The sequence below is a fragment of the Pithys albifrons genome, chromosome 2, assembly GCF_047495875.1.
Source record: "Pithys albifrons albifrons isolate INPA30051 chromosome 2, PitAlb_v1, whole genome shotgun sequence".
In the NCBI taxonomy this organism is placed as follows: domain Eukaryota; kingdom Metazoa; phylum Chordata; class Aves; order Passeriformes; family Thamnophilidae; genus Pithys; species Pithys albifrons.
Genome location: NC_092459.1, coordinates 4,499,608 through 4,519,925, shown reverse-complemented (window position 1 = coordinate 4,519,925; position 20,318 = coordinate 4,499,608). Strand labels below are relative to the sequence as shown.

Sequence of the window (20,318 nt, the reverse complement as noted above, 5' to 3'; positions counted from 1 at the left end):
GCACAGGATGTGGCAAGATAACTTCTGATTTATTTCTGTTTTGACCCTGAGCTGTGGATCTCCATGATTGAACCAACTAGTCTTGCATGGACTAGGCAAGAGGAGGATGATGTGCCTTATATGAGTTATGTGATTTATAACAGCTGAATGATGGCCAAACTTTGGCTCTTTAGTCATGTATTAACTAAAGAGCATTTCTCTTGTTCCAGTTCAAGTTCTTGTTTGGGAGAGACCAAGTAATGGTAAGGCATAGTGGTTGATATTTCAGTGTCTTCTCACTGCCTGGGAACAAGTCCAGCCCCATCTCAATCTTCAGTGGTATAACAGAATTCCAGAGAACCTCTCTTTTGCCCCACTTTGGACACTTTTTTGCATTCCTGCTTGGCTTCTGAGGTCCAAGGAACAAATATTTTATCTTTTGGTTGTGGGGAGGTCCTGGAATGGGCTTTTATAGTCTTGATGTCTGGCCATCTCTGCACTAGTGCTTAGACATGGGGGTGCCAGCAAGGCATTTAAGAGTAGACACCTCCTAGAAGTTCCTGCTCAGTGCAGATGACCTCTCTGGGGGCACCTCACCCTATAGTGAGGAGCAGATTGCTATGGAAGTTACCCCCCAGCTGTCTTGTTCTTCAGGAAACTTCCCTAAACACACTTTTTTTTTTCATTTACTTTTCCTACCTCCTTTCCATAACGTCCATTTATTTAACGTATCCGCACCCAAACAGTTAATGCCCCTTCTGACAGACACTTCAAATACTGTTGACAGTGGCTACTTTTCATGTCCTGTTTTAGTCACTGTTTAGCTAAGCCATTCATGTTCAGCTCCTTTAATCTTTCCTCATAAATCAACCTGTCCAGCCGCTCAGTTGTCTTTTTGTTGCTCTTTTCCACAATTACCTGTATCTTTTAACAAACACTGAACAGGCTTATGATTATTACACCACCCCCCCTGCCCCCGGAGGCCAGTAGAGACTTATAATTTTTTTGCCATATGTTAACAATGACTGTCTCAGAATCAAGCAGGACCAGCACCACTACCTGTGAAGAAAAGCTGACTTTCTCTCTGGAGTTTCTGTCCCAAGTATCCTGCTGCACTGTATTTTACTTATTACCCCTCCTCTACGTGAACTGAGACAAAGAATATAGCAATTTATGAGTGTCTCAGTAGGGAAGCATTTCTATATGGGGCAAATGGCATCATGGGGAACGTATCAGCACCTCTTGCAGCTGGTTGTGTTTCCAGCTTTACTGACACAGAGGCCTGAGGCCTTAAGGATTACTGATACCCCGCAATATAAACAATGAAGCAAATCCTACTAGATCCCTTTCAAAGATATCTAACTAAATTCCTAACTCATGAGCCCACCCTGGGCCATCTCTTATCTGTAAAAGCCATCTCACAGCTGCCTGCAAAGCCTCTGGAGGCTGGTTAATCTCAGGCAGATGGGCTCTTGGTGTCAGTGCCTTCAGGGGAAGGAGCAAAGGCAAGAGGGCAGTGTCTTGGAGGTCTCTTGGTTGAATGGGCGTCACTCCATTTTGGTACAAGCCAAAGCCTCAGCGGGGGGAAGAAGGCTGGTATGCAGCTCCATCTGGAGTCCAACAAACCTGTTCCCTAGCTGGCCAAAAGTTGCCTCAGTCTGGAATCTCATAGCTCGCAGAGACCAGGGGATAACGTATCATGGACCAGTCTGTAGATGGGACTTGCAGACTTGGACTGTCTAGTCCCTAGATCATATGTATTTGCTTCAAGATTTGATGAAATTCTTGCAGGATTTCCTGTAGAAGTAAAAAATATTCAATTAAAAAATATTCATGCCTTTTTTACAGGGGTACCTGAAAAATTAGAAAGAAAATACCAGCTTACAAAAGGACAACCCCCCTACTACATCTCTTCTAATCCTCCTTATGAGCGAGTGTTGCCTCTTGACTTTTGGCCAGGCATGGTAGTTAGCATGGCCCAGTGGATGGGAGCTGGCCTTAGGCCAAGAGGCTTTCTGCTTAACCCTGGTTAATCACGAGCTCTTTGGGCAGTTACTGGGTTTCCTCCTGCCTAATGTGGTTGGACCCCATGTCCTGGGGCTGTTTGCTCAGCATCTGGCAGGAGAGAACAACAGTCTCACCACCTCCTGTGGGGTTTGGGTTTATGCATCAAGTGCAGACATGATCACACAGATGTGATGGGTCCCTACTTTCACTGCTTACAGTTGCTGCTGAACTTTATTCACAGGAAGCTTTGGAAAGGTGTTAAGATTCTGCGTGACTTCCATTGTTGTCACTCAGTAATGAATTCAATGACTGTCTCACCTTTATCTTACTTTTTTGTTTGTTTCTGTTATTATTATCATTACTATGAAAAATAACTAATACTAAATTATTTTCCCCCTCTCCTTTTTTTTTCTCAGTGAAAAAAGTCCAGTCATCTGGGGTTTATCCCAGAATCACATACTAACACACATTTTTTAATGTACTGTATATTGATCAAAGGTTCTGATTTCTGCCGCGTGAAGTCTGTACCCGATTCCCACAAGGAAGAATGGTAAATTTTCTCCTCTGTGCTATTAGAGATGATCAAAACCTTCTGCAGATGCCTTGGATATCAGTGAAGAATGAAGTATAGGTTGGTGCTGTGTCGTGGCTCTCTTTTGAGAGGATCAAGCCCCCCAGTAAATTGGAGTTGGAACGCGTGTAATGTAAATATTCTGTCAGATGTTTCTCAGCCTGTTACAGTATTAACAAGCAAATGGATTTGCTTTCATTCCTCACCTCATCATTCTTTGTCCTCCAAGTTGTGCTTAATTAAATATGAGGGTACCTCTGACAGTGAAGAAAATTGAATGGGGAGGACACAGATACTGGTTTGTACTTTTTGTTTTTCTTTCCTTCCTCTCAGGGTAGTGATTTTCTCTTAAGCAACACTTAGGCATATGCATATGTTTGCATTTAATTTCCAGATGGGGAGGCAGGTCTCTAATAACAGTGTGAGCTGTTGCTTTATGGATCTCGCTGTCTGACTTACCTTCCTTTTGCAGCCAGCCAAGAAACTGCGCCTGTACTCCGGGATGCCGACACACTCGTGGCTGAGCCAGGCTTTTGGGCTCTCCAGCTAGACTGGTGCAAAAAATGATTTACCTGTCCCAGGCTACAAAGCTTCACCAGCCCTTTACATATGTGAGGCTCTTGAGTTCAGGATTGTACAAACTGCTTTACTTTTTGGCATGACCACTCTTTGTAAATTTGTTTCCTGAGGTCTTGGGCAGTTTCATTCAAGGAAATGTATTTCATCATTAGCACTGACATTTTGGTTAGGGCGAAAATATTTTCCTAAGCAAAGGGACTTGTAATGACTCCTCTCTGTTTCTCTCTAAGTGCTCCTCTCAGACTTCCTGGAGAGAATGTCGTGTCTCCAGCTGTGTCTCAGGTATCTTTTCCTGGCTTAGTGTGTTGTGTTTTCCTGAGGGACCTTACTGAGAAAGTCATAGATCTCAGCGTAGCTGGGTCCAACCTACTTTGAAGTTCAAGACTAAAGGTTTGGACCAGCAATCTGGAATGTAAGCAGAGAGATGGAGTACTGAGTGCACAGACTTATTGATCTGAATAGGAATGCATTTGCAAATAGGTATGTTATTAAACACACTCTAATGCCAACCAGATGTAGCTGTCTACAGGATAATCAGCTACATGTGGACTAGATACCTTGGCCTCCCTTTGTAGTCAGTATATGGAAAGAAAAAGGCATTTCTAGGTTGCAGTTCATTTCATTTTCAAGTAGATATCTCAGGTATGTTACGAGTGCTTGTGTTTCTCTTTTATTTTTAAAAGAACCCATGGTGACTAGACCAGATATGAATATTTGCATTGTTGACATCTAAAGTTAGATCAGATAGTTCTTACCTTGAATATGTTTTCTACACAATTACATATTTTCAATACCTATTTGTTATTACTTTTCTGAGTCTGCAAACTTCATGATCCTAAATGGAGTTCTAGCACCTTGTTGATTATAGTTTTACTAAATGCTTCAAATATTTTCTTATGAGGGTTGGTTTCTTGTAGCCTCGTTGATGCTGTGTGCTGAAGGGAATCTGCAATGATATGGAGCTTCTCCTGGCCCTGGATTATCAGTCCATTAACCCAGGAGAAGTGTGTGCTCTATGCTTTACCCTGACCATGTGGTCTCTGAGAGCCCCTGAGAAAGGACACACAGGGACCACTGGTGAGGACAGGGAACAAAGAGGAAGTTTAATCAGGGGAACAGGTTTATATGGACTTTGGAGGGATACAAATTCACCAATAAGGGACAATGGGGGGAGTCTGGCTTTGGGCCAATAGGAGTAAGGGGATTTACATTCAATGGGAGAGGGTTTCAGGTACCATGAGGTCACAGTCTTTCTCCCAGCCCCCTGGCCTGGCAGGGGGTTATGGGAAGAAGAAGCAATGACAATGCAGTTTTTACATTTAGTACATTCAAACCACATTAAAAACATCAGTTGTTAAAACATTCTCAGTGGCTGGGGTATTTTCTTCATCAGCCCATTTTTGACACGACATCCTCCATGCCAGGTATTGAGAATGCATTGCTACATTTTCTTTTTATTAAACTTAGTAGTCTTTTACAGTTTCATGTCTTATTACCAGATAAGTAAAAAAAATACATGTGTAGGTCAATAATATCTGTTTTGGGTAAATAATGTCTCTTCTGGAGAGTTCTTATCTTTCAGTGGGTTTGAAAGCAATTTTGCAGGATGGGATTCAGTTTTTGATTGTGATACTGAATGTAGCTGTCCAGAGATATCAAAGCTCTTGGTGTAGCCAAGGAAACTTGTTTTTGTACTGACTAGATATGTAGAGCTCAGTAGCCCATATATACACATACAGTGATATTTTAGACAATTTGGTTTATTTATAGATGCTGCCTATATTTGCACAATCTAGCTCTGATGTTTCAGCCTAGGGCCTTTCAAAAGCACCCAACAGTCATATTTAACTGGATCATGGGTATTTAACCAGCTGAATTATTCCTGGAGTGCTGACAATAATGGGAGCTCACATATTGAATATCCATGTGGACATTCACATGTTGACTCCCCAGCTTCTTGTTGCTGTGTAAAGACAAAAACCTGGGAAGGGTTTATCTCTTTCTGAGGGATACAGTGGTCCTAGTTTCCTTATATTTAGTTTCCTTACTCTGGCAGCTGTCCCTGTAGAGGACAGCAGGAATGCAAGAGAGAGGCTAGTGTTGCTATTTATTTCTTGTTTTTACCCATCTTTGAAAACAACAGATCCCAAAAATGGACATGGCAGTGCTATCCTTCTTATGGCACAGAAGGGCAAAGAGCCTCTTCTCTATTTTGAGACATCAAAGGAATCCATGTCCTTCCAAAGGGCATTTCCTTTTCCAAGTCAGTGATAAAAGAAAACATTTCCTAATCTTTTATTTCAGTGGAAACCTACCCATCTCTAAAGCAAGGTTCTGGTGTTAAAGCTTGAGTCTACAACATCGAAAACATGATAATTTCTGATGAGAATTGCTTTGAACCAACACAAGAATAACAGACTGTCCCACAATCAAAACTCCTGGTGATGTTTATGCACTCTAGTAATAGAGAATGCTCCCACAGGTCTGGTTTCATCAGTTCTATATGGTGTTTGTCCACATGGAAGAAGCTGGGTCACACCAGCAGAGCTATGAGCACCTCTGTAACCCTCCTGCTTTCTGACTGTCCCAGGTGTGCATCCTGGCAGCCCAGGGAGGTTCTGCTTGATTTGGAGTGTGTGTGGTGGCCAAGCCTGGAAGGACCTTGCTTGGACAACCTGTGTCACCTGAGGAAGGGACCAGGGCCCCTCCAGTAACACAGGGAAACTCTCATCTCCAGCAAAACAGTTTAGTGCCTGCAGCTTCCAACTATATCCCGTGGTTTGGGAGGCTCTCCAGGGACTATGCAGTCCTGATCTTGGCAAAGCCAACACAGCCTAGTTAGAGCCTTTTCCAGCTGGCTCCAAACCCACCAGCACCATCTGCCAGTGGATGTGTTGCAGTGTGACATGCTTGGCCACTCCATTGTCCCTACCCCATGGAGGTGTACTGGGAGTTACTGGTGTTGGTTCAGTTCCTGCTGGTAGAAAATCCCTGTGGCAGGGGGAATCCTCCCAGCTTACAGATCCCAGCATATTCTGCTCTCTTTATGTCTCCAAGGGAGGAGAGGGGGCAGGGGATAGGTCTGAATACATCCAGGAGGCAGCTACAACCTGATAGGCATCCCTTGCACTTGACAGCCACTTTGGACATTTAACTGTGTTCTGTAGCACCACTGGATACACTTGTGTAATAAAAATATTCTCTGTCAGTAAGGGCAAGTGGCAAGGCATGGCCCACATTTGAATAGAGAAATTCTCTATATTCAAACTAGTTGCAGTGAAAAGTCCCTGGCTGTGCTGACCCCTGGGACATGCCAAGGTGGAGAACAGGCCAAAATATCTCGTGAAGTTTTGTTAGTCACAACTTGTGTACAATTGCAAAGCAGTGCTTGAGCTCTTTAGTTTATTAATATAGATATGTCCTGGATTTGAACTCCAGATCAAGGAGTTTTATTGATTTTTATTCTTCCAGTCCCTCTTGGTTTATTCTTCACTCTTTCTGGGATAACAGGCTATGCCATTCATGAGCCTGGCATGCTTAGAAACATCCCTCTCCAGATCACCACAGCTTTCCTGCCAGAAAGGGCTATGGAACTGCAAAACCCTCCCCTTATGGGGGAGTATTGAGACTGTCTGCTTTTGTGGGATGGAGAGTGAGTCTAGCATTGGCCAGGGAGTAGTCAGCAAACCCTGAAACTTGGCTGCCCTGATAGTAGGAGAGCAAGAGAGGGACAGAGGGGAGGGCTGTGCCCTGCCATTGCAGGGGAACCTGCCCTATTTTTCGGTCTTTGGCTGTTCTCAAATACTTTCATCCAGTTCTTTCTCTTGGTTTTGTAGCTATAAGGTTGGCAAACAAAATCAGGTCATGCCAGTTGTTTCTGTCACACACAGGACATGGCCACTCAGCTGCTCAAGTCTCCTCCTTTTCCTGGGCTTCCCTTCTCAGAGAGCAAAAGCTGCTCCATTTACTTCTGTGTGGTGCATTCAGGGTAGGGAGTTGTCTCCTCTCTGATACTAATGATTGTGTCCAGGATTTCTCAGCCTATTTGGAAGGAAAAAGTTGTTGGACAACATCCACCATTAATTAGATTGGCACTGGAAACTAAGTCGGGCTAATTTGACAACTGAAAAATACTGACTTCTTAGACCAGTGTTTCCTTTGGACATGTACATTGTAGTAGCATTTCATTTATTTCTTTAATTACCCTTCCAACTCTTTTTAAATGTTCCCAGTTGAGTCTGAGCTCTGATTTGCTTTGAAAATGCTTGGGATCAGATCCTGTTGCCAGGAGAAGCTGGAGCATTTCTAGTAATTAACCAAGAATTACTCTGAAAAGGGCTTTGGGACTCAGAAATATGGAGGTATTGGAGTAAACTTTCTAGTCAGGGTTTGAATCCCTTCATTGATAACAGTTATTGCAGGAAGAAGGTCCAAACTCGCTTAACACAGTGGGCAGAGCAGGTCAGTAAGAGATGATGTCTTGTCCAAGCGAGTCCTAGGACCTGCTGCAAAATCTTTTTGGTGTCAACAGGTCTTGAGTCAGGTCTCAGATAATTCCACTCTGCAATAAACATAGAGGAACAACAATAATTGCAGACCGTGGTGGTCATTTTGGTCATCATGATATTATTGTAACTGCCCCCTAGTCCACAAACACAGTTTCCTTTGCTCACCCAGCAGCTCTTATGAATCAAACAAGCTGTTGAAAGGGAGTTGCAGATAATGTGGTTTCCCTGAGCCTTTCAAACTTGTTATAAAACCAGAGGAGCCAAAGTAATCATCATTATTAGTAAGCAGACTTGGAGCCTAAGTCTGAACCCACTGTAAGTATAAACAACCTGCATTCGTGTGCATCCTCCCTGCCTTTAGTGACAAGTGTTTCACTGTGAGATTAAGGGTTGAAGGCTCCCAGATAATAATTTCAGCTGTGTGCCTCTTAGTGCTACAAAGCCCATAGAATATCAGAAAATTTATTGTTGTGACTCTCCCTGGAGCGGATAAGGGTTGCAGACCTCATGATAAATAGCACACGCTAATATTTAGCAAATGATAATGCAGACCACAGAAAAGTAGGGAGAGAGGAAAATATATTCCCAAGGGCTGATAGCTAATGTAAAGAGCCAAGAAATAATTTAGAGAGGGAGGGAATTTCCCCAGCTTCCCTCCTCCATGGATAAGTCACTGCCTTACGGATACGCTGCACAGGACCCAGAACTGATCCCTCCAGCACCAAAGTTACTCCTGGCAGGAGTTCAGAACATACAGATTCACAAAGCCCTGCAGGCAGAGCAGACCTGATGTTTTCCAGCCCCATTTGGAAGGTGATAGAGCCTATATTTGAAGCAGATGACAGGGTTTGTGGCTAAAGCTTAGCTGGTTGTTTACAGGGCTTCTCTGATGCCTCTGTGCTATCCGCTCCATGCACAGGGCAGGTATTTTACCAAACTGGTCACCTTTTTGCAGTTAATCCCTTTCCAGACAGCTAAAAAAGTCTTCCATCTTCTTTCACCCAACCAAAAAGGACACATCTGTGCTAGAAGTCTCTCTTTGGCTGGGATATGCCCACCTGGAGGAGACACATTCCCTGACTGTAAACAGAAATGTGCCATTGCAGAGGATGAGGCACATGTAACATGATGTCAGAGGGTGGTGGGTGAGCCCTGCTGGAATCAGGATCACTTGGTGAGGTATTAAACATGTGTTTACAGACAGCACTGCTCTGGTGAGTGATGTGCCAAATTATGTCAGTCCTTGAGGCAGGAGGGTTTGCACAGCTGGTTGGTATAAGCCAGGGGCTTGGGTGGCACACCCTCTTTTCCTTTTTATGGCTTTAGACAGAGGCAGTTGGAACATGGATGATGCCAACCAGCTGTGTCTCCCACTTGCAGTCTACCTGAAGGGAAGTTATAGCCAGGTGGGGGCTGGTCTCTTCTCCCAGGCACTCAGCAATAGGACAAGGGGGCACGATGGGCTTAAGCTCTGCCAGGGGAAATTTAAGTTGGATATCAGAAAAAAACTCTTTACAGAGAGAGTAATCAGGCATTGGAATGGGCTGCCCAGAGAGGTGGTGGATTCACCATCCCTAGAGATTTTTAAACGCAGATTGGCCGTGGCGCTGAGTGCCATGATCTGGTAAATGGACTGGAGTTGGACCAAGGGTTGGACTCGATGATCTTGGAGGTCTTTTCCAACCCAATCAATTCTATGATTTTATGATTCTATGAATGGGGAAGGGGATGCTGAATTCCTGGTGAATGAGTAGTAAGGGATGAGAGGGAGAAATGAGAGGGGCAAGTCATTGTCTTGAGATGTGATGGATGAGTGGATGAGGCAGCTTCCGCTTGATGCCTGCAGGAAATCTGCACCTCCTTCATCACTGTATGCTGACCTGCATTAGAGGTTGGTCTTTTTGAGACAGAGAATCATCCCCAGTCCTGGTCCAGTGCAACACAAGCTTGTGGTGTGCTGTGGGTCATTACAGGTCAGGCCTTTGCAGCGCTGTCTTTCCTACGGTGATGGAAAATGCCCACTTCATGCAGCATCCCTGTGCTTAGTTCACAGATGAAATGAGGAGAGCTTGGAGGCAGGGTGTGGTAATGCCTAATTGGCTTTAGGTGTTACTTTGAGGTAGGAGTTGGAAAATGATGCAATTAAACAAGTGATCATGAAGAGTAAGGCATTGCTTGCTGTGCAATTTGATTTTTCCTTCAGATGGGAGAAATACAGACTGTTGGTGATCAGAGATACAGTCATGACACTTGTGAAAGACAAGGATTAGAACTGCAGCCTTGGGCTCATAAGGTGAGAATTAAAGTTTCCTATGTGATTATATGGAAACTGCAGTAAAAGACACATAAACCCAAATTGCGGGTCATGCGTTTCAGATGCTGGAAAGGGAGAAATGATGGATAGCCTGTGGCAAAAGCCAGTGTATGTATGTGTGACTGCAAAAGATCAGAAGAAGGCATAAGCATCTGATTTAGAATACTTGTACTGTAGAGGCAGATTCGTAGCATATGTTGAGAGCTTATAAGGAACAGACCATGCAGTATGCGATACCACACGCACTCTGGAAACTTCCTTCTCCTGGGAAAAAGATCATGGAGCAACATTTATTTTTAAGAGGCATCCTCATGTTTTATATATTCATGCTTTCTGTCATGATATTTGATAGCATTGCATTTCATCACTTGGAGACACAGTGCTTGGGAAGGCAGGCCTGGAGAGTACCTGTGTTCTGCTCAAACCCATTTCCCTGCAGCTTCATGCCACACTGGTCCCATTATTTGGCCGTTATGTGTTCTGAGAGTACATTGCCTGTAGTTGGGTTAAGCTAATGAAGTATAGCCTGGGAGAGACGCAATGGAGGAGGTTGTCATGGATTAATAGACACAAGGAGCAGACTAGTGATGTGCTCACAACTAGCAAGTCCAGCCCTTCCTCCTGAGTTCAAAAATAAGTTAACATGAAAACTACACTTTCAGCTTTCCATGTGCTCAAATCAGACCAGTAATGCCATGACTGAACCTAATTCTCACCCTAATTCATTACACTTAACACAGAGAGCCTGGCTGTCCTGCCTGTGCCCTCTCTCTGCTCTTCCTGACAGCCCTTTTTAGAAGCAGGCTGCAATACTCTACATCCAGCCTCACGGAGTTGCGTGTGCTCTTGCTGGAGTGGAGGTGTCTGGTGGAGGCACAACCCTACCAGCCAGGAATCTCTCAGCTGTGGTGACACACAGACCCTTCTGTCAACATCTTCTTCATGCTGGATGAAATATCATTTGGTTGAGGCCAGGGGGAACAACCTTCCTCCTTCAGATCCCTTTTCCAGTGACTAAGGGCTGCTTCCAGGTATTGAACAGGCAGCCAAGGCCTCTTACTGCTGACACCATCACTCAGCAACCTCCAGCAGCATAGCTGGGGGAACAGGAGTCTGCTGGCTACTTTCCAGCCACCAGCTGCATGTTCCCATCCAGAGAGGCAGCTCTGGTCCCAGGGAGATGGCCTGATGCAACGACATTTTGGGAAAGGCCTAAAGCACAGCAGCAGCACTGTGAGAAAGGGATCATTGCTGGGATAAGAACAGTGAAAAGGCCACAGGAAGGGAAGGGGCAATAGCAGTGAGAGAGCTGCTTGGCAGTGGGAGGACAGTGGGACCGATGGAAATGGAATGAAAGGAAAAACTTAGGGAGGAGTGGTTCAATCACTTTGTAGATAATATAGGATACTTGAGCCAGAATTTAATTTTTTTTTAATATTCCAACTGTGATCTGTGAGGTACTGCAGAAGAATTGGTTTATTGTTGTGTACCTGACTTTCCCCATTTATGAACCAGATAATTGCCATTAGCAACCCTATAGCAGGTGAGGGCACCTTAAGATCCAGCCTGGAAGTGTTGACACTGGAGCATTATTGATAGACATGTGGAGACAGGCTGTCTCTGTGAATGCTTCTGCAAAAATCTTCCTGAGTCTCTTTAAATTTGGCAGCTCCTAGAGCACATACATCAAACCTGAAGCACCTTCACAAGGTCTGAAACTGGTACTTATGCCCTTAACTGTTCTGCCACCTCATGACAGGTTTTGCAATGTCTGGTCACATAGAGCTTGTCACAAGGGGAGGGAGCAGCAGAGCTCTGATCAGATCCTTAAGGACCAACTACCCATATGATTTGTCTGCAGCTCCAAAAGTTCAAGTGAGGTCTCTGCCTGCACCAGTGCTGGAGACCTGGGCAGACCTGGGCAGAGCTTAGACCAGTCAATTTATGTCTATTATTTTCTGTCTGCTTCAGCTCTGCATTTAAAAAAATGAAATATGAGGATACTTTGCAGAGGAGTGATGAAGGTAAACAAGGTAAAGAGTGGGATGTGATCAGGTGTATTGAGAGTCCACGGAAGTGCTCAGATAGAAGTTCTCCAGAGAGCTGGGTGCTGTAATCAGAATTCATCATGCCATTCAACTCATTGCACTCCACCCTCAGTCACTGATCATTAATGTCACTCAGAGACTTGAACTTATTATAACAAATTGTCTGAGAAGTGCTGTTGCTCATTTCAATAGGTCTTAGGCAAGACAACAGGAGAAAGTAATTCAGTGTCACCATGCTGATAGCAAAAGAGTCACAGATGCTGATATCAAGAGACTTATTTAGTCCATTTTGATCTTCTTTGTCTTGCTTTTCTCATCTCATCAAACAATTGCTGCTGGACTCCACAACTGGGTCTCTCTGACATCCTCTCTTAGGATCCATAGCCCAAGCCTGAAGCTCCCTAAAGGACTGGCTGTTTTGGAGATCTTCAACTTATCTCCAGCTGTGTTCAGTTCTCTTTTCAGAGCCCAAGCAAGTGATGAGATTTTCAGATAGAGGTGTTACAGATACACTCGTGACTGCTGTATTTGATGTAGGCTGCTACTTGGATATCTTCATCTCTGAGCTTGTGCTTCACTTGCCTATGTGTAGCGTAGACATGAGAACTGGTGGGTTATAGTACGGAGCCAGAGATGTTCAGTAACGTGGTATTCAGTTACTTGAAATTTTCCCATCTTCTGAACCAAGGAAGTGTTTGGCCTTTTTTTCCCCTCACTTTGCTGCCCCAAAGCCAGTTGCAACACTTATGCCAGTTTGAGTCACAGGGCAGCTGGAACAAGCTGCTCTCTTCATCGCTCTTTGGAGAAGTCTGTTTGCTTTGAAAGGGTAGGGCTGTGTAGAGGACACTTAATTTTCTCCAGTTTATGTAATTTTCCTGCTCAGATGTTTGGTTGTTTTTTGGGACGTGTGTGTCTCTAAACTTTAGGAACTCTGTTGAAACAGCTATTTCATGTCTGCTGATGGAAATTCACATTTATTTGTAGTGGAATAACAAAAAAGAATATGAAGAATTCTTTCTTCATGACCTCGATCTCCTCCTTAAATCACAAAAAGTTGATGATTCAGACATGAAACAGATCCAGAATCTCATTCTTATTACTGGGTAACTCCATATATGTGGTGGAAAAAGAGTCCTGATCTCTGCACAGAGTGTCAGTAGGCACTAACTTTTTCACATGCCAATATACCTTACTGCACTTCCTGTGGGTTAGCTGACTTTCACCGAGTTGGGAAACATCCATAAAGCGCTGTGAGTGGAAGTGACATATTTACCTCGCCTTGTCTCCTTTCATCCCATTTTAGACCTCAAACTGTCTGACAGCATTAGGAAGCCCCACAGAATGAGGACTTGAAGTCAGTACTGCTGGATTTACTGAAGCTCTGTGCTATCTCCTGACACTAACATTAACTGAATACACTGGGAGTGGGGCAGAATACAACCTCTGTGAGATGAGTTTCAGGGATATGGGAAAGAGGAACATCTTAGAAATGAAACTTGGGAAACCAGATCTGCCTGCCGGTTTTCTTGCAATTAGTCAAGGAATTGGCTCACATAGTAATCTCTAAAATATGGAAGAATCAAACAAGAACCAGAGGAAAATATGTCATTAAAAGAGTCATTAAAAGAGCTAGTAACTATGCAATAAATTTGGCTTCCATGTCTAGTAAAAGAGTCTAAATATGAAAAGAAGAATTTGCTGTGCCATGTCCTCACACGGAGCCACATGTATATTAACTAACCCTTAAGATGGTTGCCAAAACAGCATGTAAATGATGGAAAAAGGAAGGGATGAATTTTGTTGTAATGGAATAATGGAGAAAAGACTAAACAAAGTAAATCTGTGAGCAGTTAAGCAAACCTCATCCCTAGTGAAGAAGAGTTTATGGAGTTTTCTGTGTGAGTCAAAGCACACTGTAGTTATTCATTTGATTCCTTTAGTGACATGTAGGAAGTATGCAGCCCCTCTACACATTAACCTAACCATTGAGAAGGAACACGAATGACACATGCATAGATTTGTAAGAAATAAATCCAGACATAATCACTTAGTTTGATACAACTGCAGACCAAGTAGATGAAAAGAATGTGGTCATTTAATCTGTGCAAATAAGATGTCTGTTCATGTTCTGAGGCAATTAATATATTATTTCATAAAGACTGAGCTGAAAAATTAATTTAGATCGACTGGAGATGAAGATTATAAACCAGACTGAAAACAGGCTGGAGGCACTAAAAACACATAGTGATGAATAAATGCCAACACTTGGTGGGAGATACCTCAGGGGAGCAGTAGGGAACAATGTTAAACTGTTTTTAAGATCCTTATTAATGAGTTGGAAGGAGGGTTGGCTATGATGTAAGCTCAGTGCTGGGATGGTGCTCATCTTGAGAGAGACCATGCTTTCCAAACCACTAATACTGACATCTTTTGACCCTGCAAACTTTGGATGGATCAAAATCACAGAAAATGGTGTCAAGAAGTTCAGCCTGGGGGCCTTATCTGGAGTTTCAGGGAATGCACCTGTCTGTAGATGCTTCACTTGGAAACCTCAGCCCATGAGGTTCACCATTTAGAACAAATATAAGTTCTCTCACTTTCCACTAGGATTCAGCCTCTCCCACTTATTTGTCTAATGTTTGTCCAACTTCATCCACACTGAATTCTCCAGACCAGAGCCTCTTGGCTGACCTTGTAAATAGGTTGTTTCATTCTCCTGGTATTCAAACACACACTGTGATTCTAGCAAGTATCTTGATGCTACTAAATATTTCAGACAGAGGAGTGGTGAAGCAACACTAAATTTACTGTTCTCCAACCTGTTGCCAGAGGCCTGGGATTTACTCAGTGAAAGCTGAACTTCAGGACTGTCCTTTGGAGAATAATCACCATTGCTTTGAGATGGAGATTCAGTCTGTGGAGTCATTGGGTCATCTCTACCTCTTGGCTTTGTGGGTGTTCAGCTGTCCTGTTGAGGGGAGAAAGGCACAGTGCTGGCTGGGAAAGGGGATGGGGCAATGGATCTTGCCTTATTGTGCACATCTGGACAAAAGGAGCTGGACAGATAACCACCTTTCATACCTGAAAAGAGGTGCGGGGAGAGAGTTACAGGAAATGCAGAGCAATTTTGCTGTCATTTCACAGTGCACTGGTTGGCACTGTCCAGCACGAGCTGTAAGGCTTAGTAGAATTTATTAATCTGCTGCTTTGCTTCCCCAGAATTTCCTACACCACCATGTGTGTCTGCTGCAAGGCTCAGGAAGAAAACCAGTGAGAAGGTCTGTGCTTGACTCAGCTCACAAGCAACCAGTCTGACAAGACTGGTTTATATTCCATGTTGCGAACTCCCTGGGGCAGGAATGAATGTCTTAATGGGTTTAATTTACAGTGTAAGGTTCCACAAGCTGGGGGTATAGCTCAGTGGTAGAGCATTTGACTGCAGATCAAGAGGTCCCTGGTTCAACTCCAGGTGCCCCCTCAGGAGTTGCTTTTTAGGTTAGATATTAGAAAAAAATTCTTTATTGTGAGGGTGATGAGGTACTGGAATGGGTTGTCCAGAGAAGTTTTGGATGCCCCATCTAGGAAAGTGTTCGAGGCCAGGCTGAATGGGGCTCTGAGTAACCTGGTCTAGTGGAAGGTGTCCTTGCTCATGGCAGGGAGACAGGAAGGAGATGATCTTTAAGGTCCCCTCCAACCTAAACCATTCTATGATTTGTGGTTTTAAGGAAATACATGCAGTACTTAGACACTGAATAGCAGCACTGACATTAGGAGGCAAATTAAAGCATGAGGGACTAAAGGAACAAAACACAGACAAAAAGCAAGTGAGGATGGAGAGAAGGAGTGAATGTTAACCATAGGTGCACCTTTATTTCAGCTCCTGCATGAATCTCAGCTTTCTCTGTGGAGTCTTCTGCTTTGGGTATAGACACTACAAAATATGGCAGTTTGAGGGTGATAAATGCCAAATTTTCTTCTGCTTCTCCAGTGCTTGGCTGAAGGAAACATTCCTCACATATTCGTGTGCTTAAGTGAGCATTGGTTTGGGTTTTGAGTAGGAGGAGTGATTAAGAACTAAGAATTAATTGCTTGATTGGTTCTCTGATTATTCTTTACAAGTATTAGAAAAGGTGTTATTATCTGCTGAAAGATCATTATTTAAATTGTGCTTCGATAAGAACAGAAAACAAGGGAATCAGTTACTCAGTGTGGTCTATTAGTAGTGTATTAAAGACAAATGTAGAAACCCATGAAACTTTTCCCAAAGATGACATTTATTAGGTTGTAAAATAGCCTCCCACAGAATCATTTGAAGCCCTGTCACTTAGGTTGCAGAGACCAAAAGGCCATAATACCTCCTGTGCTAGTTTAAAGGTGAACCAGCAGGGGAAATGAACTCACCACGAGAGAGAGATTATAAGTCAGAGCTAAAATTTAATAATAATATTACAATACATACACTGGCACAAAAGGGAAATTGCTTTGAACTCACAAAAACCCAGCAGTATAACCCAGTGTCCTGGGGCACAGACCCAAGGGGGTTTGTTTGCCCTTGTGCTGAGACCCCTGTGGCTCCCCCAAGTCCAGAGCAAAAGGAAATGAAAAACCTGTTGGTGCAGGCGAGGGCTGTGGTCTGGGCAAGAGCGGGGATCTCCTCCTGTCGAGGTCCTGCTGCTGCTCTGGATCCAATGAGAAGTTCCCCAGGTCTTCTTACCCTCTACTTATGTACCCTCAGGGAGCACCCAGTCCCTCCCCCTGGGCAGGGACTCACACAATGGGTGATTAACTCTGTGAGCCAGGGGGTATTGAACTGTTGATGGCCCCATTTGCAACCACGCCCCACCCTCCCCCCCCCCCCCCCACCTCAGGCTGGGTGTGAAGGTGATAATGACTCCCTGGGCAGCTGCTGCTAATGGCCCATTGTCCTTGGGGAATGAATAGAGGGGGTAGAATACACAGCTTTGATCACCCACACACAGTGTCAACTGGTCCCTCCTGCTGAACTAGGACACCTCCATAAATTAGTTGCTGTTTGAACTGGAATGAAAAATTTAAAAAAGTGGTTTGAAGATTCCCAGTGACTGTAAGTATCCTACAACTCTTGCAAAATTGTCAAAGAAACTGGATTTATTTCTGTTTTGAATGTCTAGATTTAACTTCTAGCAATTGGCCATTGCTAGATTGTTCAAAGTTGAGGAAACCTCGTTAGCAAATTCTAATTCTCTCTTTAAATATTTGTAGTCAGCGATTAAGAAATGTCTCAGTCTTTTCTTTGTAAAATTAAAGAGGAAAATATTCTCATGTCTTTCTTCAGAATTAAGTTTCCTAATTCTTCATTTATTCTTGTGTCTTTTCTCTCCATTCTTTTTAGTTCCTTAGAACCTGTTGCCTCTGAAATAGTCTCTGAATATCAGCAGCAGTTGCACCAATGCCAGGTTAGGATGTTACATAATTTCTTTGCTTCTTCTACTTGATATTTCAGCTCTAGCACATGCATTACTCTGCTGAAAATGTCTATATTAAATCAATTATATTCTATCAAGACTTTTTCCAGTTCGCTTCTGGCTTCTTTTCTCATGTTTGAGAAGCAAGATCTCCACTGTTTAATCTTACATTCAGGACTTTTTGTGTGGCTGTCCTGAAATTCACAATGTTGAGTTATGTGCAGTTTACTGAATTCCTCTCAGGATTGTGTTGCTTTATTGTCCTCTTTATTCCATACCAGTTCCCAAAATTTCACAAACTTACTAAATAATAATTTGACGTTTTCTTCCATGTCAGTGATAAAATTATCAAATAGCAACTGGTAAGTCAGCATCTATTTGGGACTGAAAGTTTACTTGCTGAGTGAACATTTGCCATTTACTATTTAGTTTGGAAAGTTATCAGCTGGTCTCCATCTACACTGCATTATGTTTATTTTAAACCAGCCAAGTTTATTATTCAATATTTCAACTCTGGTGCTTTTCAGAAGCTCATTACATCAACCCTGTTACTTTTTTCAACCTTGCTTGTAGGCTCATCAAAACGTGAGACTGGATTAATTAATAAGATTCATTTTCCATTACACATTGTTGATATATAATAATTATTTATTTGTTGAGCCCTGTCACAGATGTTCTATGTTTTTCCTGGGACTGAAGTGCAGCAGACAAGCCCAAGATGATGGGCCTATTTACCCCTTTTTAATGTATGTGATGTATGGAGAGCATCCACTCATTTACCTCCTTCTAAAGTCTTCCCAAATTTTCAGAAAAGCATTCTGTTGGAGTGTGCTGGGAACATACATACAAGCAGCTACTGGATTTCACTAAAGGCTTTTAAATTTTAATACTATTCCAAATTTGTCTGCTGGTTTTTATTATTGTATCATACTCCCTTCTGTGCATCAGTTTGCATACAGAATCTCTTGGGTATGTGCTTCTTGAGAAAAGAGACAGGAGGAATCTTTGGGAAGATCACCTGACCTGGACTGAACTAAACTGTTTGATCTTCCGTTTCTTTTCCTGCAGTCACCAGACAAACATTGGAACATTTTCCGGTAGTGCATTAGGCAAAACGATCATACATCTTTCAACCATTGTTTTTACAACCTCCCCTCTGGAGAGGAGTGTTTGAAGTGTAGCACTTTATTTTCATTGGATTTTAAGGTGGTTTGACTTTCATGAAATGTGTATCCTCCTACATATTTTAGAATCATAGCATCATTTAGCTTGGAAAAGACCTTTCAGAGTGTAACCATAAACCCAGCACTAACAAGTCCACCACTAAACCATGTCCCTCAGGTCCTGCTGGCCACAGTCTTTCTGACACAGGCCAGGATGCCAGTGGCCTTCTTGGCCACCTGGGCACGTGCTGGCTCATGTTTAGCCACTATTGACCAACACACCCAGATCCTTTTTGACAGGCAGCTTTCCAGACACTGCCTCAAGCCTGTAGTGCCGAAGAAGGTTGTTGTGACATGTCAAAGGCTTTACTAAAGTTCAGATAAAGTGCATCCATAGCCCTTTCCTCGCCCACTACATGGGTCATAGGAGACCAGACTATCCAGGCAGCACCTGCCTTTCCTAAACCCATGCCAGCTGGGCCTGGTTGCCTAGTTGTCCTGTAGGTGCTGTGTGATTGCATCTAAGATGCACTGAAGTCAGACTGACAGGCCTGTAGTTCCCTGGATCCTCCTTCTGTCCCTTCTGTAGATGGACATCATATTTGCCAATCTCTATCTTCTGGGACCTCCTTGGTTAGCCAAGCCCACTGATACATAATGGATGGTGGCTTGGTGAGCTTTTCCAACAGTTTCCTCAGGTGGATCCCCATAGGCTTATGTGTGTCAGTGGTGTAGCAGGTCACTGACCATTTCCCCTTGGATTATGGAAGTTTCATTCTGTCCCTGTATTCCAGCTCAAGGGGCTGGGTACCCTGGGAACTACTGGTCTTGATACTAAAGACTGAGGCAAAGAAGGCATTATGTACCTCTGTCTTTTCCTTACTCTTCATCATTATGCTTTCTGATAAAGGATGGAGATTGTTTTTGTCCCTCCTTCGGCTGGTAATATATTTATAGAAATATTTTTCATTGTTTCTATGCAGCAGTAGCTGCACTTCTATTTCACACAGGAGATGCTAAAGAGTTGAACCACACATCTTTAGTGAAAGGGAGTGACATTTAAAGTCTGCAGTTCATAAAGAAATATATTCCACAATTTTGATGAGACCCCTTTTCCTATTTCCATTGATGCAGAGGATCATAGTTGCTACCCATTCTCTTCTTCTGGACCTTGACTACATGTTGGAGATGTCCTGAGTGCAGACAACAAAAACGAGGGCACAGAATTTCAGATTTCTTCAGGAAGCTGGAACAGACAGAGGAGGAGAGATTTGATGTGCTGTGATGTTCTCAGCTGGATGAGTTTCTTGTATCAGATATCTCCATGCCCATACCTGTCCCATAGTTGTATCCATCTATCCAGGCCAACCTGACAGACATTAGTCAAAAATAGCTGCGTATGGGATCTCAGTGTCGGCTTTCATTGTCAGCTCTACTACTGCATGTTGGAAAGAAAGACTCTTTCTCTGAAGCACTGGGAATTTCAGCTTGAAATGTTGCTGTGCACAAGTCAGGGAGAAGGCATATTTGATTCAGGAATCTTAGCTCTGAGTCCAGGCAAAGCTGAGTTCTGGGTATACAGATGGGCCAATGGTTGATGGCTAAACCCCAAGAAGAGCAAGGTTATAAATAGAAAGGTTAATGGTATTTCTCACAGATCATGACCACGATTCTTTGCAAGGACCAGTTTTGAAGCACTCTGGAG

At 43.3% G+C, this 20,318-nt stretch overlaps 1 protein-coding gene and 1 non-coding gene across 3 annotated transcripts in view; both read left to right on the top strand.

The window, feature by feature from the left end:
• EVA1A (eva-1 homolog A, regulator of programmed cell death) overlaps nt 1-20,318 on the top strand; it is a 218,605-nt gene that overhangs the window by 123,139 nt on the left and 75,148 nt on the right. The window lies entirely within an intron of this gene.
• Nucleotides 15,413-15,484, top strand: TRNAC-GCA (transfer RNA cysteine (anticodon GCA)). Its single transcript has one exon. It is a non-coding gene; the product is annotated as a tRNA-Cys (tRNA).